This window comes from Apteryx mantelli, chromosome 3 (assembly GCF_036417845.1).
Source record: "Apteryx mantelli isolate bAptMan1 chromosome 3, bAptMan1.hap1, whole genome shotgun sequence".
Classification (NCBI taxonomy): Eukaryota; Metazoa; Chordata; class Aves; order Apterygiformes; family Apterygidae; genus Apteryx; species Apteryx mantelli.
In genome coordinates, this window is record NC_089980.1 from 71,109,381 (window position 1) to 71,128,965 (window position 19,585).

The 19,585-nt window shown below is 41.0% G+C and overlaps 1 protein-coding gene across 2 annotated transcripts in view; it reads left to right on the plus strand.

Moving 5' to 3' along the window:
* Positions 1-3: 3 nt before the first annotated feature.
* The window catches only part of PLAGL1 (PLAG1 like zinc finger 1), a 48,635-nt gene continuing 29,053 nt past the window's right edge, over positions 4-19,585 (plus strand). For both annotated transcript variants that reach the window (XM_067293619.1, XM_067293620.1), the window contains exon 1: positions 4-81. The gene's annotated coding sequence lies outside the window, so the exon portion shown is untranslated. The remainder of the gene's footprint in view (positions 82-19,585) is intronic.

The window sequence follows — 19,585 nt, forward strand, 5'->3', positions numbered from 1 at the left end:
GCCGCTGCCGCCGCCGCCGCCGCCGCCGCTGCCGCCCAGCCGGGCGCGGGCGCGGGCGGCCCCGCAGAGCCGGGCCATGAGGTGAGCGGGGCCGCGCCGGGGGGCGGCGGGGTGTCCCGAGCACGGGAAGGCTCCCTGCCGCGGCGGGGAAAGCAAATTACGCCACATGCATCCGCCCTCAGGAGCTCGCTTTTATTTATTCATTTATTTATTTATTTATTTTTCCGCTAAACTTTCTCACAAGCCTCAGCCTCTGCCCCCGGCCAGTGTTTTTGTTTTTTTTTCCCCACTTGTCGCCTTTGCCTTTTGCAGAAGCCTCGGGATGGGCCTCGGGCCGGCTTCGGGAATGAAAAGGCCCCAGAACCGGGGCGGCGGTGGTGGGGGCGCGTCTCGCTTCAGCTGCGCTTTCTTGAGTGTTTATACTCCGTCACGCTAAATATATGGGGCTTCTGTAAAGCGGATGTGCAATGGTTAACTGTATTTTGACACATGCTCTGTAGTAGCGCCCCTGCAGCGTGAAACCGTTTTGACCTGGGAGGTTTATTTCCTTATTAAAACCAGCTGTGGGCCCAAATATATACCCACCACTCGCAAACAGTTCTCAACGCTTGCCTCAGAATTCCTGCCGTCATAAGCCGCCACAGGGCAGTTTACATCAGTATTTCATCCATCTTCAGTGGGATGACAGCTTACTGTGGTCAGGTCTTTAGCTGTCATTGACTCCTATGGGAGACACTTTTTTTTTTTTCCTGGAGGAGAAGGATTTTACCTCATGATAAAATTTATATTTTTATAAAGGGTACATAACTTTGTTAAATTTTAACTTTGGGGTCTTTTTTTCTGTTAAAAGTCTGAATCTCACAGCCAAGTGATAGTTTCTTGAAAGATGAAATCAGGACAGCCAAACTTTTCTCCGAGTGCTGTTGCTTTTCCTGTGTCACTTAGGCAGCCTTACAAAACAGGGCCAATATTGCTAACTGCTTTTGTAGAACACTGTAGAACAGATTTAAATTATTTGAATAAGAACACTAAGTAGTATTAACTGTCTTTAAAATGAAGTTGAAATATAATCTTCCCTCCTCAGCTGATTTTTTTTCCTTTTGATTTATAAAGGACTTTATAGGACAAAATCCATGCTGTGTTTTGGGTACATAATGTATGGGCACTTCGTCCAACATACGGGACTATTTATATCATCTTGATGACAAGTGTGTTCATTAGTAAATACAAATATGTACATCTTCTTTCCAAGAAGCAACAGGAGTGGATGTCCTTTGCATTATTGCCAGAAGATTAACGTATCTGACAGAAAAAGGAAGGAAGAGGTCCCAAATCGGGAAAGCCCTCACAGCACTGCTGTCTCTCGCTCAGTGCTCATGAAGATCTGGTTTAAGAGCCTTTGCTGTGGTGGCCTGGTCCTCCAGAAGTACTTTTTAAAGTAATCAGCCCTCTTGATACTGCAGTTGTAAAATTAACAACACTGTCTGGGACCTGATTCTTAGTTGTCCCGATGCTTAGCAAAAAGTCTTGACAGTTTTAAGACTTTTGTCTGAGCACCTGCAGCCATGCAAGGTGTCAAGTGCTGCTGTTTCAACTTGAACTTTTCTTGCTTGCTTTCTGCTGAAGTCAGTAGTGGGAAGTGGTACTTTTTTGAAATCATTAGTGTGAAATGGTATCATGGTACCATTACATTTTTTGGTGAAGAGGTCAGTAGGGTTTCAGAGAAGAGGTTTCTCTTTCTCTTCCCTCACCAACTCCCTTGATACCCAGTTGATTTCTTTGAGGGACTGACTGCTGTCTTTTGGGGGAGGCTGTATGCTGGAGCCTGCAGCACTACAGCACTGAAATGCCTCTTCTTCTCCTACACGTTGGGTCTGGCATACTTTTCCTGCAAGAAAACTTCTCTTTATTCTTCTTGCAAGGTTTGCAGTGTTTTATTGATTCGGTACATGCAGCACCTCTGTTGTGCTCTGGCCCTTCACTGGGGAGAAATAAAATGCTGTCATTAGGAATTCACATTCGCTGCCTCTTCATGCAGCACCGGTCCATCTCTATGAATGGGCAACAGTAATACTGTAAAACACAAAACCAGGCTGTGCCAGGCAGGTGGTTCAGGGTGGAACATGAGCAGTTGCACTAAATGGGAATACAGATACAGTGACAGGATCAGTGACAAATTGTGTAATTATTATTTGATATTGTGTGTGTTTGCTGCTGTGGTGCTGCTATGCATTCGATATATTTTCCACCATTAGTGTGCACTTAGTTGCCTTTCATTGTAAGTCAAAGCAGTCAAAATCTCATTTGCAAACCCAATGGGAACCTGTGTAGATCCTGGAATAGTATAACTGTGTAATAGGCTGATTGCCACAGTGTTTCCAATTTTTGAAGGGTCTCAGGATGTATCTGTGATGTTTAAACAGGACGTAATGGTTCAGAATTTATGGCAGACGCTGCATATTGATACTGACGTAATTTGTGTGAAAAGTGTAAGCTGGGATGAGTGGGAATACAAACGAGAAATAAGATCAGAAGTGTGCTGTTGCCTTCGGGCCTGTGCATCAGATTGAGAGCAGTAGGGGGAGGCTTGAATAGTTCTGTTCAAGAAAGCAAACAAATAAAACGAGTAATTATTTCTTAAAGGCAGCAGGGGCTATTAAATCACGTACTTGGATCTCCAAGTTTAACCAAGTTGAAGCCTTAGATTGGCATCTTCAAATTTATTTCAAATTGCACTGAGTGTTTTTAAGATAAAAATGGAGAGTTAAGCCATTTTGAGTACATTGCTTGCAGATAAACTTTTTTTTTTTTCCTAACATGGACACTTGTTTTGCATTCATTTTGCAAATAGACACTAAGCCAGCAGGTCACAGATTCATGCTCCATAACTAAAGACAATAACTTCTATTTCCTTTCAATTCCATAATCTGCTCTACAATCAGAATCTCCTTGTTGTTGAGCTCTGTGAGAAAACACATTTCTTCTTCCTCTGCCTGATTCTCTGCCAGGATTCAGTGGAAGGGAAACAGCATCAGATAATTCCCCCCAGATTGTTACAGCACATTTTTTCTACAATGTGTTACAGGGGCCAGGACCTTGGCCTCTGTCCCTTCTTTCTTTCCCTCACGCACTTAACTTCTTGGTTGATGCTTAAAAAAAGAAAAAAATCGAACCTGCCCATGCACACACACCACGACCCATGAATACAAACAGGGTACGTAAGACAGTCTATGCTAGTGTTTGGTATAAGTTTCATTTGTTTGAGCACTTGATGCTTATAGCTAACTTTACAGACATAAATAGTCCTCTTGACTTCAGTGAGAGTAATCTTGCTCACAAGATGTTTGCAGAACCAGGGCATATTTAAAATACCCATTGCCAGTTAGTTCCCTACTGGCTCCATTTAAGTTTTGTTTTAAGATGTTCCTACTTTGAAAGATAAGCATGAATCAAAAGAGACTGTTCCAAATGCGAAGGGGACAGCAGTCACACACTGCTACTTAAGCACGTGCTACTGTACAACTAGCCACACCATTTAATAATCACTAAAACCAGAATAAACTGTTTGTTCTTTTCCCGCATGTATGGAAAGAAGTAGGAAATCTCTTTAAAATGATGCCAAGGATACTTCTATTTTATGATAACTAGCAGGAAATAACAAAAGTTAGGACAGAAAGAAGGTCAGTCTCCTTGAATACTATATGGGAAAATCCTGAAAGTTGATCATGAAGTTTAACTCCACACACATCCCAAGGATAATCAAATAAATATTTTGCTTCTAGCTTTATTTTATTGCTGACTTATTTCTTTCTTCATTGCATTCTTCTGAATATAGACTATTTGGCATTCACTTTGAAAGAGTGTTTCAGGTTCCAACTGTCTCCTAATATGAACATCCTAAAAGAGACGATATCTTTGTCCCTATGCTTCTGGTATTTGCCCCTTTTCCCTGCTTTTTGTACCTGTACGGTACAGATTCATCTCATTCCTAAAATGGCATGAATTGCAGTGCTAAATCAGTACCAAGGATACCTTGGTAAACTAATTCTGTCGTGGAGGAAAGAGTAAGTCTGCTTGTAACGTCTCCTTCCTGCACCTAGAACACTATTTTAGTAGAAGCTGTTTCATAAGCAACTTGAGATAGGGAAATTTTGTACCTTTTGAATAGCATTACCACTCATAATTCCAAGTCTATAAATTGTATGATAAGGCATTGATTTATAATTCTGATGAGCTGGAAAGATTATGTGAGTCGCATCACATTGATTACTTCCCTATGTTTTCTCCCACTCAACTTTGATTTTAAAAGGACATCCCTAGACTCGTTGACACTGGATATTCCCTTGCTAAACCCCTAAAAAACTTCAGTGGGAATAAAATGCAGAACCATAAAACATGTATTTCTAACCCTGGTGGTAGGTCATAAGAGGGTTCAAGCTCAGCTCAATCATGCTGGGTTGGTAACTCAGCATCATACTTATTTTTTCATAGTTGACTTTTTTTTCTCTGGAGAACCTCAATTTTGAAGTGAAGAAAAAGGTTTGGATCTTTGAGTTGCTACTAAATCTTTGAATACATTAAACAAATGTAAATGAAAACACTAGTTCTTGTCTGTGTCAGTGAAGAGCCTGAAAAAGTAGCTGTGAGGAGAGGAAACTGTATGCATTTCATCTCATTCATCTTAGCTGCTGCTCCTGGAACATAAGAGAAGGTGTAGGGAAGTCACAGGGACACACGGTCTGCTATGAGTGGCACCTAGTCCAGACTCACCAATGGTCAAGCATTGGGGAAGACAACCTCCCACCCCTGTCTTGCCCACAGAGGTCAGAGAATAAGTGCTAACCCTCATCCTAGCCCAGCTGCTGGGAGTCAGTCTGGTGCCATGCAGATGGATGTGCTGTCACTTCCTCCTCCTTCCCTGCTGCCCGTGCTCTGAGGAAGCACCAAGTGGGACTGTCCTAGGAGGATGTTTGTTCATGCCTGTTTTATGTGTATCTTGGCGAGAAGCAGGGGAGTCGTTTCTTTTGTTTATTGAGGTATAATGGGAGAATGTTAATATTATGTGTATAGATTGATACTATTCTTTTTGCCTCATATGGTGCAGTGGGGCTTCTGACAAGGGAGAACTTGTGGGCAGAGGTAAGGTAGCTCAGCTGGTGGCTGTCCAGACCCATGTGTTGCACATAGAGCTGTTTTAGCGCTAACTATGAACTATGTGCATGGAGAGGCCTTGCAGATGACCTGCCAGACCAGTCCTATTGCAGATGCTCGCTGCATGGAATGGCTCACCCCAGTCACTGCGCAGAAGGCAGCATGCTTCGTCCTTGCAGTGATACCAACCACCCTGGGCAAAGCTGTATGTGGTCTGGGTGGCCAGTTCAGGAGCACTACTCACTCCAGAATGGTGTGGTTCATCCACAGATTAATAACTTTTCTGGGCTTATCCTGTTGGGAGGCACCGTCCCCATGTCAGCCTCCTGATGCCATTGCCTCTCAAAAAATGTCTAAATAACTGTGGCAAGAAATACGTGTTTGCACCAAATGCTGAGCAGCAGCTAGTAGTGTGCATAGGATGTGGCCACCAGTGTGGTCAACCATGTGCCAGGGGCATACAAGTCCCAAGCATGATATAGGTGGGCTAAAGAGGCCTGTAGGGTAGATGCACAGAGAGTGAAGAGACCATTCATGTGCCCTGTGCAGCCCATCCAGTACCTAGAGCAGACAAAGCCACGATACACCATTTGCTCCCAGCCTTATACCATGGCACAGGGTCCAAAGTAGAATTGCACTTAGAAAAATGTTATAGGGTAGCAGTAGCTAATCTATGATGGCAAATACAATAGCTAACAAATGTAGTGCAGTGGGCAGCATTATACTTTGCTCCTCCACTTAGTCCCTGTTTCCAGGTTCTGTTGCTGTGAATAGCATTGAGGGACTGTTGAGGAATAAGCAAGGCATCTTCTGCAAAGGTATCATGTACCTTTTCCAGGCAGAACTGCAACAGCAAAAGTCCCACCTGCTTTTTTGGTCATTAGCTGTCATTTTAACTTTGTTAGCTTACTTTGGCTAGAATATTATTTTAATTTTCACAGCTGTATAATGTGATCAACACCTTTTGTTTGTCCTGTCTGCCCTATTCTGTCCTATCCTACAGAAATAAGTAACATTAAAGCTGATATGGCTTTTTTAAAAGATTAAAATGAAGAAAGTGCTGCAAGGCTGAGCAATATACAAGTGATTTATAAAGCGTGAAATTTTATTTCTCCAGTGCCTTGACAGATTGTCTTCCCGCCCAGAAAAGACACTAAATATCTAAGCATTATATTTCCTTGCAATAATAAAGAGTTGACGGACCAGTGAAGTACATTTTAAAAATATAACTAGTTCAAAGTATATTATGTCCCCAGAGAGGTGAATGTTGGCTTGATATCAGGAAGAGAAAGAGAGTCATCTCCGCATATGTGGTGTGTTGAGTGTACGTGCAAAGTCAAGGTTGGTGTAAAAGGAAGGGAAGTGGTGATGCCAAGCACAGATCTGGAATAAGGCAGTAACCAAAAAGCAAAGGAAAGATAATGAAATACTGGAAAGTATTAGCTAAAGGAAAGAAGTTACTATAAACATAACTGAAGTTGGATTGAAGGAATAGAAGAGAAACTGCTAGGTGGAAAAACAGTACAAACCCCAGAGATGTGTTTTGTTAACATGAGAAGTTCCATTTGAATCCAGGTTTCAGTTAGTCTTAATAACCAGCTCAACCTTCTGTGCGAGGAGGTCTTTGGTAAGTTTTTTAATGTTCTAGACAACAAAAAACTTTACAAATGCCAACCAGGCTGCTTTCAGGCCTCTCTTTTTCTTATATCTTGGTGGGAGTCATGGCTCACCGGCATCACTGGGGAAGCAGAATCCATTACACCTTTTCCAAGAGGACTTGTATTTTTAAGCCATTAGACAAGGAGCTAATAAGAGCCAATGTAACTCTTTTCTGCTTTGACTGCACTTAGATATATTGGCAGTCACCCATGTTAATTAAACAGGTGACTTAATACCACTGCACGCCACAGCTTCTCACAGGGAAACAACAGCAGGCGATTTGCCTGTTGAAATCAGGTGATTTGCCTGTTGAAATATGACCTTGCTGTGTTCTCGGTGCTCATCCAAGAGGAGCTCTGGGCTGCTGGCCAGGACGGATCCACATGCACTAGGATGAAGCTGCTCCTCCCCACCCTGCTGTCAGGGCACTTCCTATGGAAAAGAAATTTTAAAACTAGTATGTGATGTATCCAGAGCGAAGGCATCATTTGCTTCTTGTGAACCTGGCAGCCAAAAGAGTTCTTGCCAATTTTGGTGATGCCAAGCGCTAAAGAGAGATGGCTATTCACTCTGGGTCCTCAGTGGCAGGTGCTGATGAAATTAAGGAAAATCATGTCAGGTGAGGATTTCCACAGTCAGTGAGGGGCCTGTTATATCCTGGATGAAGGAGGCTGGTTGAAACTAAGAACTTCAGTGAGAGGTAACACAGCCTATAGCACTGCTTCATTACAAATTCACTGAAACTAATACCTTTCTGAAAACTGCTTTGATTTCAGTAACTCAGTGTATTTGAACAAAAGTATGTTTTACTGGAAATATTCTGACTGGTTCATGATTCATCTGTTTTTACAAACCTAGCAGTCCTTTCCGCACAAAGCAAGCAAGCAAGTAGGCAAAGCTAACACGACGTTTAATATAAAAGATATAAAGATCTTGACTGACATTTTATAGTTCTAGAAAATATTCTGTGCTTTCTCTTTTGTGAACGCAAGGCGTGGAGGGGGAGAGGATGAAAAGTTTCTTACCACACGTGGACGCTCACCGTGTCCTGATTTGGAAACATGTCACTTTGGGATTTTACTTTTGCTTGAAACAAAAGATTCCAGAGGAGCTTTAGGTATCTTGGAAGTTGCAGATGGACCTTAATGATATTCTTATCAGTGCTCCTGCCCAGCAGGACCTCCTTGCAACAGCTGCCAGTGACAAGAATAGTTTTCACACTTGGAAATCATCTTTACTTGACCTGGGCACATTTACACACTGTTCTTCTCTCTAAAATATCCTTAGCAAGAATGATAGATAGAATCATCTCCCTCCCTCTTCAAAAGCTCATTTCTGCTTATTTTTAAAATCATGAGTTTGGCATACAGATTTTTCACCATGTCTGCTAAGTATGTGGAGTTTGTTGATTAATAAAAATTTATACTAGTTTTCAGCTATTTATCCAGCAAAATGAAGAGATGCTGCCCTGACCAAAAGAGAAGTATAGACAAGGAAGAAAAGAAAACAAGAATAAATGGGAGACTGACTTGATTTTCCCTCTTTATCTTATTCTAAAAGAAGAGAGAAGACTGTAACTGCTTTTTTTTTCTCTAAGTTCTTACAATTTCTGTGATTTGTCTACATTAAGGCTTGAATCCCAGAACTCTTTGGTCCTTGCAAGCATCAATGCCCATGCAGACAAACGTTTACAGGTGTCTGTAAAAAGCAAATTTTAGGCTCTGAACCTCTAGCAAAAATACTAATATTGAGCTACAGAGTGTGTAAGAGTGTATTAGAGGTCATCGAAGAGATTCAGTTGAGAAGGAGTTGTGGTCTTCATTAAAAAGTGTTTTGTCAAATTTTTGCTAATTTTTTCACATCTTTTATCAGCATTTAAAATAGTTGGCATTTTAAAGTAATTTAAAATAGGACATTGTAGAAATGATTATTAACTTTTTGAACTAATTGAAAACAGATTTTTAGTGTTTAAAATTTCAATTATTTTAAATAATATTTCATACCCAAATCAGTAAAAGAGTTCACAATATATTTGAAGACAATGAGTGCATTTTTAGCTCTGGAAACTATTAGCAGAATATATTAATATAATGCTTTTTACTTGTCAAATTCTCTAATTTCTGAGAATATTTAAATCTCTCTGAATTGTCTTTGTGGTCAGTGATTTATGCTGATTACTTCATTAATGATGTAATTTAATATGAAAAAGAATAATCTGACTATGGATTATTCTAAATTCCAATCTGATAGCAAGAATTACCATTGATCTATTTAAGTTCTAAAGTTGCTGCCAGACTTCTAACAGCATAATTGGGTTCCAGACTCTTAAATTGCAATAAATAATAATTTTTTAATCATTTATTTTGGCAAGAATAATCTTCCATGGAGTTTGCAGGACACCTTAAAACAACATCTTTGGGAAAAGTGTGAACTGTGCCTTCAGCTTGTCCCAGCAGAGCGTTGATTCTGAATGATAATGATTCTCCCAATGCTAATCTGCTTACCATGTCATCAGTGACCATTTGTTAGAAATCCTGTTTTTTTTTTTTTTAACACTGTAGCAGATGTTGGAGACTAGAATGTCAGGGTGCAACAAGTGAAATACACTCTAATAGTTTCACTGACACTCGAAGTAGCCTATAGTGAATGCTTTTAAATTACCCTAATTTCTTCTACCTGCAGACCTCTACGTGCAGATATATGATCATCTCACAGAATATGTTCATATAGATTTTAGAAATTATTAATATGACCTTTTGGTAACCTGGGGTAAAAGTGTCAAACGTCCAGGTTGTTTTGGGTTACTTTCCATTAACTCACTGAACCATACTGAATGAATGAATGCTTCAGATGTCAAAGTTGGGAGTTGAAGAGGTCACGTAACTGAGTGAAGAAATAAGAAGGACAAATAACCTCTTGTTGAACTTTTAACGAAGGGTTAAAGATCACAGGATTTTTTCTAGATTATTGTTACAAGCTTTTCTATATCAGGAATAATGTTTAACTTGATAAATGGTCTTCTTTCTCTCTGTGGCTGGAGCCCTTGAAGGAATTAAAGAGATTCCAAGATTGTTTCTGAAAAAAATGACATACAGATAAGTGACTATAATAAAAATGATGAACTACTGAAATACTGGGTATGTTTTATATCTCCCTGTATCTGCCATTCATTAATCCATGGTGCACCAAATTTGAAGCTTCTAGTTTAGTATTGATTTAGAAGTTAATGGTCGCTTATTTTTAAGTGTTTTTTCATTCTGTGGAGATAGTTGCTGAGCTCTTCCTTCCCAGCCTCTATAGGGCTCTTCAGCATTGGCGTTGTTATTCTGACTTCATAATTCCTTCTGTATTCTCCAGCACTGAAAAAAGAAGCTTGCATAGACAAGAGCCGGTCTCCTTTAATTTATTCCAGTTTCAATTTTGCCTCAGAAAAGAGTAGACTATGTTACTATGCAGGATGAAATTGCAAGGCTGCAATTTTAAACAAGCATGAACATTGTACATTTAATGCTTCATTTTTTGGCTTCTTATTTGAGTAACGTGCAAGAAGTGGCACAGGATCCCAGCAAAGTTTGTGCACCCTACAATTGCTGAGAAGGCTTCCAAACAAGACCTCTGAAAGGAAGGGGTCTAATTATAATGTTATGTTACAAGCTTTCAGTTTGGAAACACAAGAGCTTCAGCTGATCTTTAGTTGTCAGTGAGGAGCAACTTTTTCTCTCTCCTTTACCTGAGAAAGAGGTTGTTATGCTGAATATGAATGCTGATTCACTGTATTGTATATGTATCTGTATCTACATTTATTCAGCAATAATCTGTGAGCCATGCTTTGATTATGCAGCAATATGATGATCCTGAAAATCAGCAATGTGTTCTACACAAGGAAAAATAAAGGAAAAAGCTAAATAGTATTTGAAAACACGTAATTTTCATTAATCAAGTGTATATATGCAGTGTTTGGAGGATTTGGATTTTTTTTGAGTTGTGCACCTTAGACATTCTAAACACTACTTTGAAAAGATAACCCCTAAAATTAGCATACTTTTTTTTTAAAAAAAGAGAAAAATAAGTCATTCATCAAGTTACAGTTTAATTCCAATAGAATTAGTCCCTGATGATTTAATGTAATGGCTCAAGTTCAGTAAATTATCTTTAATAACAGCCCTTTGCACTGGTAGCATATGAAATGATAGGTTGGATTTTTCATGAAATATTCCACTGTAGTCATTTCACAAATATGAATAAGGGTGAAAGAACTTAGGTTCTTACCGCTGAGTTTGCCACTGGCAAGTCCAACTTCAGTTGATAGGAAATCTCAGAGTGTACAGGTGGCAAAAAAAATTGAGGGAAGTGACAGGTACCTGTTAACCAGTGCAAGGCTTGTGTCATTTAATTAAAAAAAATCAGTAACTGTTATCTTTCTACCTCACATATTAAAGTCTTACCTTGTTAAAAATCTTTGCTTATACTCTAGTTTGAGTTTTGAGGATATATTAGTGTTACCATTGCTTCCTTCAGACCACTCAAGCACTTCACTAAGTCTGAGGTCTGTCAGAGTGGACATAGAAAAGAAAACATTTGTAGTAGCCAAGATGCCATTAAGAAACAATAGGGCATCTTTCAGAACAGCATTATTTATGCTTTCATGTATTATTTACATATATAGACATCCAGCTTTTATAAAGCAGCTAAAGAGACAAAACAGCTAAACCTGGTAAAAACACCATTGAGATTGTATGACACATCTAAAAATGCGTGCAGATAACTTGTAAAAATACCAGTATTCTGAACCTGAAGTCCTTTTTCAGGTAAAATTTCCATAGTAAGTAAATTATCATTTCACAGCATTGAATCTTAAAGCTGCTAAAGAATCTGTGCTGAAAGTAGAATTTGACCAAATAATTTGAATATTAGTATTTACATAATATAGCAGCAACACTACCCTGAAATATAAAGATGTCGGATACTCATATGTGGATGATGTAGATGTGTACAATGTTTGTTAGTATCTGAAGCTGGGAGATTTTAAAATACTGTAATCTAAGCAAGATATGCAATTAAGAGGTTGGCTTCCAGATGACAAATTTATTTTTATGATTTCCTGAAATTCAGTTATGGTGTTGAAGTAGTTACTAAATATGTCAATATTCGCCCTTTTTGGTCACAGGTGTGATTGTTGCAGTGCGTGGGCTTATTGGCTGGTTGGTCTGTCTGTCTCTGCTGTGGGTTTGATTTGTCATGTTGGAAAGCTGGCAGCTACTAATATCTTTTATTTGTAGTGAGCTTATGAAAGACGATATTGTTACAGCCAAGTTTTTCATAAAACCTTTGTTTAGCTCCAGGAGACTTGTTGACTTTTTGTGGTAGGTTGCCTGAAGAGAATGCGGTTGTGTATAGGGACAAGGAAAAGAAATCTGCCTGTCAATCTATCCAACCTAGAGAAGTGGAAATGACTGCCCTCCCCTAAAGTGAACGCCCGTTCTTAAAAGGTATATCAGATTCAAGTCTAAAATGGTGAAAATAGTTTAGGCAATGTGTTGAGGAAGAACGTCTCACAGAAAAAATGCTTTTTCACATGGTTTCATACAAGTGGGTTTTGTGTTTGCTTTGTTCCAGTTTAGTCCTGAGTTTCAACAAGTAGACCAGCATCCTCTCTACAGACTCATTGAAATGGAAATGTTTCTGCCCTCTGCTGTGGAATGCAAGCTATTTTAGGAATGTTCCTGGGTCTTTAGGCTTTTTAAAACTCACACTTTTAAGATTTTTTTTTAGCTTCTTTTAACTGATTCTCATAACAAAAAAAGCATCCAGAAAGATGCTTGGTGCCTTGATCTTTACCCAGCGAAATAATAATAAGGGTAGTTTGTCTTTGCATGTACAAATGTTTCCCTTCAAGCCAATGGCGGTAGGATACAGGCGAAAAGGAGAAAAGCCTTGCTGGATCAAGATCAGAGAGCTGAGTGATTTGCAAAGCCAGGCTTCAGGGCAGCCCTTGGTGAGGAAGAGCAAGGCATTTGGGACCCTTCCCTGGGGCTTTGTGGGGCTGGTGGGTGCCCCAGCCTACCCCGCTGCTGGAGTTCCCAATCCTGGAGCTCGAGGAACCCCTTCAGGTGCACTGCTTCCCTCCATGGGCTCTCTTGGGTTTTGTCCTCAAGAAAAACTGGGCTTCAGGACTCTTCCTCGCTTGAAGTCGGGATGTTTGTGGGCCTGTGAATGCTCATGCTTCAAGCTGACATGGGAACAGTCAAGCAACAATGTAACAGTGTAAAATCAGATATATGCAGTTTCCTTTCTTTCTGAGCATTGGATTAAGATTTTACACTGAGATTCTCCCTGGCATACTTGGAATTTATCTGTTTTTTTACTCTTTCTTCTTAAAAATATTGTTTACTAGGGTTTCTTCTGTCATCAGTGCACTGGAGATGGGCAAGGACTCTCCTTGATGTATTATCTGCCATTGGTCTTTTGCTGACCAGAGTAGACCAACATCAAGTGACATGAGGCTGGGAAAACTTTGATGAGAGATACTGCCATATTTCAGAACAGGGCAAGCTTGCTTGCCTAGAAACAAAGAGTGGGGTGGGATTTTTTGTCTTCGTGTTTTATATAAGACGCAGAATACCAAGTGGATTTGCTTTTCATGAAAATTGATTTTTTTAAAAACTGGAAATAAACTTGGATGGATTAGGCTCATAAGTGGACCATATTCGCTGGACCTGTATGCAGAGGTGATTGTAACCAGATTAGAATTGATTGATTGGTGCAAGGAATGGTAAGACAGGACTTTTTTTGTACATTCTCTCCCAATTTATAAATCAGTATAACTTTGGCAAAATAATAGCCCACTGATCCAAATATTATTGAAGTCCATGGGATGCCTGAGCTCTTGAAGTTGCTGGAAATTGACAGGGCTCTTGGTTGCTTGCATACCAAGCCATTTAATTTTTGGAAATGCTTATAAAGTTATAAAGTATCCTTCAGCAGCAGGACTGTATTTATGCATTTGTATGGGTATGTATGTATGTATGTATATATATACACACTTTAAAACAATATCAAGAAGCTATACAAAGTATTCTTAGTAAACTCATTAGAGAAACCACATCCTTGAGTGCATTACTGCTTTCTACCCCTATTGTCTCCATTGTGATTTTGTGCACAGTTCTTTTACATCTGCATAGTCCTTTGTAAAAGAGAGATGTTCCATCTATAACTTACAATTTTCATTAGTTTTTACATTCACAAATAAGACTTCCATATGAAGCCACTTCTGCAATATCAATGAGGCAGATTGCTAAAATTGGGATGCAAATGTTTCTATGTTGTTATGCTGAAGTTCTTTGTTTAATCAAGGAAATACAGTAAAGAAAAGTATTGCAATGGTAAAAGAGCTATGCTGTTTTAAAATTCTAAAATAATTATAATTTGAAACTATTATGATTTTATGAATGTATGGGTATATACTATTTTATATTATAAACTATAAAGTGATTTATAATTTCATGTTTAATATTTTTTCCATTAAGGGCTGCTACATACAGTAGATACAAAATACACAAAATTTCACTGGTAGATATTTGATGAGTTGTTCTTAACATGGACCAAATCCTGATTGTGGATGCACATGTGGGATTAAAAAAATTTTAGGAAAGATTCACAAAATCTATATAGGGGTTTCTGAATGGAGATTTTGGCCCTGCATATTATTTTTCCTCTGTTAGTACTTAAATAGTTCCTATTTCATTATGATTTTCCTTCCCTTTCATCAGTTCAGGAGAACAGAAACTGTGTAAGCACAAATACAGATGGCCTATACGCGAATGCTAGTGATAGCCAAAATGGAACAAGGAGGAAACGCTAATGGGATTCTAATGCTGTATAATAGCTGCCTTGTCTGCTGAAGGTGTGCTTTCTCATGGGTACAACCTGAGGCATAAGGCATGCTGAAGGAGAAACCCTGGCAACCAATTTCTATAAGGGGGAAGAGAGTTCTTCCTGATTTAATCTCAATGTAAGTAGGTTAAGTGTGGTTTTCCTGTCATGTCTTTGCTTGTGTATTTTAAGGACACCTGCAACTGTGTTACTTAGTTTATGTGTTTTGAAAAAGTGCTCTTGCTTGCATTTTACCTTTACTCAGTTAAAATGTGATAAAAGGTACTTAGATAACAATAAATCATTTTTACCTTAGGGTGTGTGAATCTATAGGCAAAGATACAAGTGCCCTGGTTGTCCAGCATGTTCTTCACGGTATAGTGTTTAGTGTATAGAAGTACAACACAGTGTCCCCTTTTCAGCTGCATGAGTAAAGTGGAGGGACAGCTTCACAGTGTCGGGAGAAGAGTCTTCCAGCAACTGATTAAGTAACACGTCTCTCTGGCATCCAGCAAGATACTGAGGTGCCTTCTTGAGCCATATGGTGTCAGATCATTACAAAGGGTATGCCTGTGCTGGAAATCTGCATTGCTTTTTGTGGCAGATCGTTGTGCTGAAGGTTACATAAGGAACTTGGCAACATCCATTGAGGGTTCATAGGGGACTGTTCTGTCATAGATGATCTCTTGGTCACAACAGCCGTGTTTCTGCTCAGAGTGGATTGATAATTTGAAAGGTATTTTCCAGGTCTTCATCTCTGCATGATATAGGTCTCCTCTGCAGACAGCAGGTTCTCCTGTCATTTGTCTTAGGCAGATGACATCATCATGCAAATAATGACAGCATAAGGGTGATAATATGCAAGCTTTTCCTGTTGCTGCTAGTTATCTCTTTCCGCATCTATGCTTGCTTTTCCTCTTGCTTTCTGGACAATGATGCCAGGGAAAGTAGATGTATGTCTTCAGAAGAGTGTCAGGTCAAAGGAAGAGCCCTGACACAGATATCAATGTGAGAATGCTGTGGCACTGCAGGCAGGATTAGCTAGTTGTAGTCTTATGTTGCAGATATTGTGAAGGTCCCTCGCGGAGCTGTTTCTTGGCCTGCCTTGCAGTGAACCTCCTCTCTCCTCAAGAGGAGGTTCAGGGCCAGAGAAGCAAATGTTGACTGGTGAGACTGCATCATCCTCCTAGAAATCTGCAGTAACCTGCAGTGGGTACAAGATTTTGGATGAGACATGCCTTCAGAAACCTCAGCCAGATGCTGTCGTAGGCACAGGAGGAGTAGAGTGGGGAGCCTTTGCTGCCCCTCATACTGCCGGTCAGTGTTCAACCATTTCGGAATGAGGATATCCATGGTTAGCAAGGTGGTCATCAAGACCATCATTTGCAGACTTCATGTCTGTCTTATGTGCATCATGAGCTGTCTCAGAGGTCCTGGGCAGACTGGTCTCCCCTGCTGTGTATTTGTTTGTGGGGATGACCTTCCCTCTGCTGCAGCATGGACCCCTGTCCTCAGGTTGGGCCTCATGGACCTTACTGGAAACTCACTGGCTGATTTCCTTACTTCCATGTCATCCGCATCAGAACGAAAGGGGTAGCAGGCTTTCCTTTTCCCACTGGGGACTCTGGAAATCCCAGGGCTCTCCCACAGCCACAATATATACCCACCCCAAGCCACACACGTTCACAGTGTGCCCACTACAAAGACTTCTAAAACACAATATGCATAGTATCTAAATTTATAGGAATGGTTGAACAACTGAGCAAGAAGCCCCCAAACCTAAAAGCCTCCTACCTGACTCCTACACAAACATCCTCTGCAGCATCCCTCTCTGCTTGACAGGCAGCACAGAACCCTTCCTCACTGCCCCTTACAAATGCATAACCCCCTTTCCCCACCATGAGGCACTGAACTTTTCCTCATTCAGTGAGTGCCTGTAATCACTGCCTTACTATCTGTAAATGCTGTCAACCATCTGTTATACTTATCCTGCCAAGTGTTATTCATCCTAAATACATAAGCTAATTTCCTGATATCCGAAAGCCCAATATGACCCCAGAAGTCCTTGCCTCAAATTAATTGTCAGGGCTGCCGTTTCCATTTGTGGGAAATATTCCCACTCTCCTCCTCCTCTTTTGCCTATCCACTGATGAGAAAGAAGAGTGTTTAAAAGCAAACAAAACCAACTTCATTTGGCTGTGTGTGCAGCATAGCAAGTTTGGCCAGTATACCTGCAATGCTTCATATAAAGACCAGTGTGGTTTAAAATAAGTGAAAACACAGAAAAACACAGAAGCCAATGGGGCTGTTATACTGAGGCCAACATGGCCAGTGGCCAGCCATCTAAGTTTGGATTGACAAGTGGCCAGTGTGGCCAGAAACCACCAGGCGCAGTGCCTATTTGACACAGCGTAAGTAGCTGCCATGACTCTGCATGTGCCATTCTGCATGTGCTTGCATCGCTCTTAGACAGGGTGCAATACACTGTGCAAGAGCTGCTTTAATTTGCCAGAAGGCTAACCTGGAAGCAGGAGAGTGCATATGGTGGTTGTTTTCTGCAGCTAGAAGGACAGGAGGTTCTGGACCCATGTTGAAGGTAACTACAGGGAGGAGCTGGAAGAGCTTATGAAGGAGCTCTTAGCTCTGCTTATGCTCCCTTGCCTCTGCAAATATACCTGTGCTGTGATTGTTCTCTGTCTGTTGAAGATGACACCCTGGCTGACTGCTAAAAGAGTAGTTCTTTGTGTCAGTGCACCTGCTGCTCTGTTGTTCTGCAGGTGGCTTCTGTGGCTTGTGTTGCAGTGATCTGGGATGCCCTCTAGGATGCCTTCCCTCTTGGTCTGTAGTCCGAGTGCTGGACATAGGCTTTATGGGGTTGCTGCTGTGAATGCTTCTTCATCTTCCCCTACAGGGAAGAAAAAAGAAAGTCTCTCAGTGTTTGAGGGCCTGTGCAGAAACACAGCCTGGTGATCTATGGTTATCCTCTTCATAGTGCCCTCATTCTCTGGGACAAATTGTTTTGCAGCAGAGTCTTGTTTCTTTTACCGTCTCCTAGGAGGACTGTTAGAAGTAGAAATCTATATAAGGTGACCTGCCTCTAATGGCACTTGGATGCCAAGTGGGAGCAGCTGGTAGATGGCAGTGTCAGGGGACTGATTTCATCTTGGCCTCAGATTGAAGAAGACAGTCTTGTCAGTATGGACAAAAGGGAGGGAAAGGAAGAGACAACCCGTGCAATAGCACGAGACAACCAGGGCAATAGCACTTTTCTGCTGTGTTTTTTGTAGTTGATTGTGAGTAACGAGCAAATGGAGAATCTCCTCATGCTTCTTGTATCTCCCCCCAACCCCAGCAGCAGATGAGCATTTTGAGTGCAGTGAAGATGTCTCACGTCTGTTTGTGCTGCTGTGTGTCATGCTGCTTTTCTTCCAGCTCTGAGAGTGATCTGGCTTTGTGTGCTGCTGTGGGTGGTCTAACCAATTCAGATCTTCACCTCTCCTCCCCACCCCCAGAATGCCTGCTGCTGTGAAGTACTTCTGCCTCCCCTGTTCTCAGTAGGTTGATGTGGCATACTATGGGCTCCGCTCTGGGAGAAACACCACCTATGGCACCTCTGGTGATGGTAAATAGAGGGCACTGCTCAGAGCCCCTCTGATGCCATTCTGAGTTATGACTGTCCCTGTGCCAAGAGGAATGGTCTGCTGTCGCAGGGGGTTTATGTGCTCCTCCTTCTTCTCCCTGCTCCCTCCACTACCATCAAAGTAGATGATTCAGTAGAATGATTCAGTCAAACCTTAAATAGGTTAAATGCATGGACCACAAAGTCACTGGAATGTGACTGGGTGGCAGATACTTGAAGGATAGGGAGAGGATGGGCTGAGGTTGAACTTTTTCCTGTCAGGAGACTGCTGCAGACCAGGTGTGGTAGCATGTAGATAAACTGCTGACACAAACCATATGGAAGGGGAGAGCTTGTGTGTGATGCCTTACCAGGTAATTGCTCTGTAAACCGAATGCTTGCAAATTAAATCATTTTGCCTGGTAATTTAGGGGATGGATGAAATCTCTAGTAGTTCATGACACTGCTTTGACAGTGACAACATGTGGCCTGCTGTGTTTGGGAATGACAGGGTTGGCATGTGTACAGCCACATATGGATGCCATTAAAGTCCACTGTTCCCTCCACAAGACCGAAATTCATAGAAATTAATACCACAAACAAGTGCCTCACTCTTGGCCAGAGTGGAGTCCAACTGCAAAGTAGTTTTTTGCAACATGAAAGTGTTTTCTGGTTGATACCAGGCTAGGAAACTGGCTGCTTAAAAAGTTTGCTTTCAGCCTGTCTGTTTTCACCTGGGAAAGAGGCCTGTTTCTCTTTTTAGTGTGCATACCCCTTTACTGCTTCTGTCACACATATGCACACAGTCCCAGTTTGAGACAAAATCTAGTTTATACTAAGCTGTATGTTCAGTGTTTTGACAGTGAACAGTGGTTACAGAAGAGAAGTTGATATGCTGGCACTTATGCTTACCTCCTCATGTTCACCTTTGCCCTTGATCTCAGACAGAAACGATGTGCCAGCATCCTGGGTGTCTTCTGCCTGGCTTCTTATAAAAACAGACCCAAAGTGCAATACTGTAGGACTTGATTCATTTGTTTAAACATAAGCTTCTATTGCTGTCTGAGATGCCCTGGGTAGTCCTGCCTGGCTTTTAGCTCCTGGTCCAGGAGGCAGCTGTTTTCCTGTACAACCAGTGTTACATCTGTTTGCCTCATGTGGATGCCTCAGATACCCTAGGACATCTCAAGAGGCACTAGATAAGTATGTGCAAGCAATTGATTGAAGTGTCTTTGCTTGTAGCGTCTTCCCTGCTGAAGGTCTCTGATGAGCTGCCTGCTATCA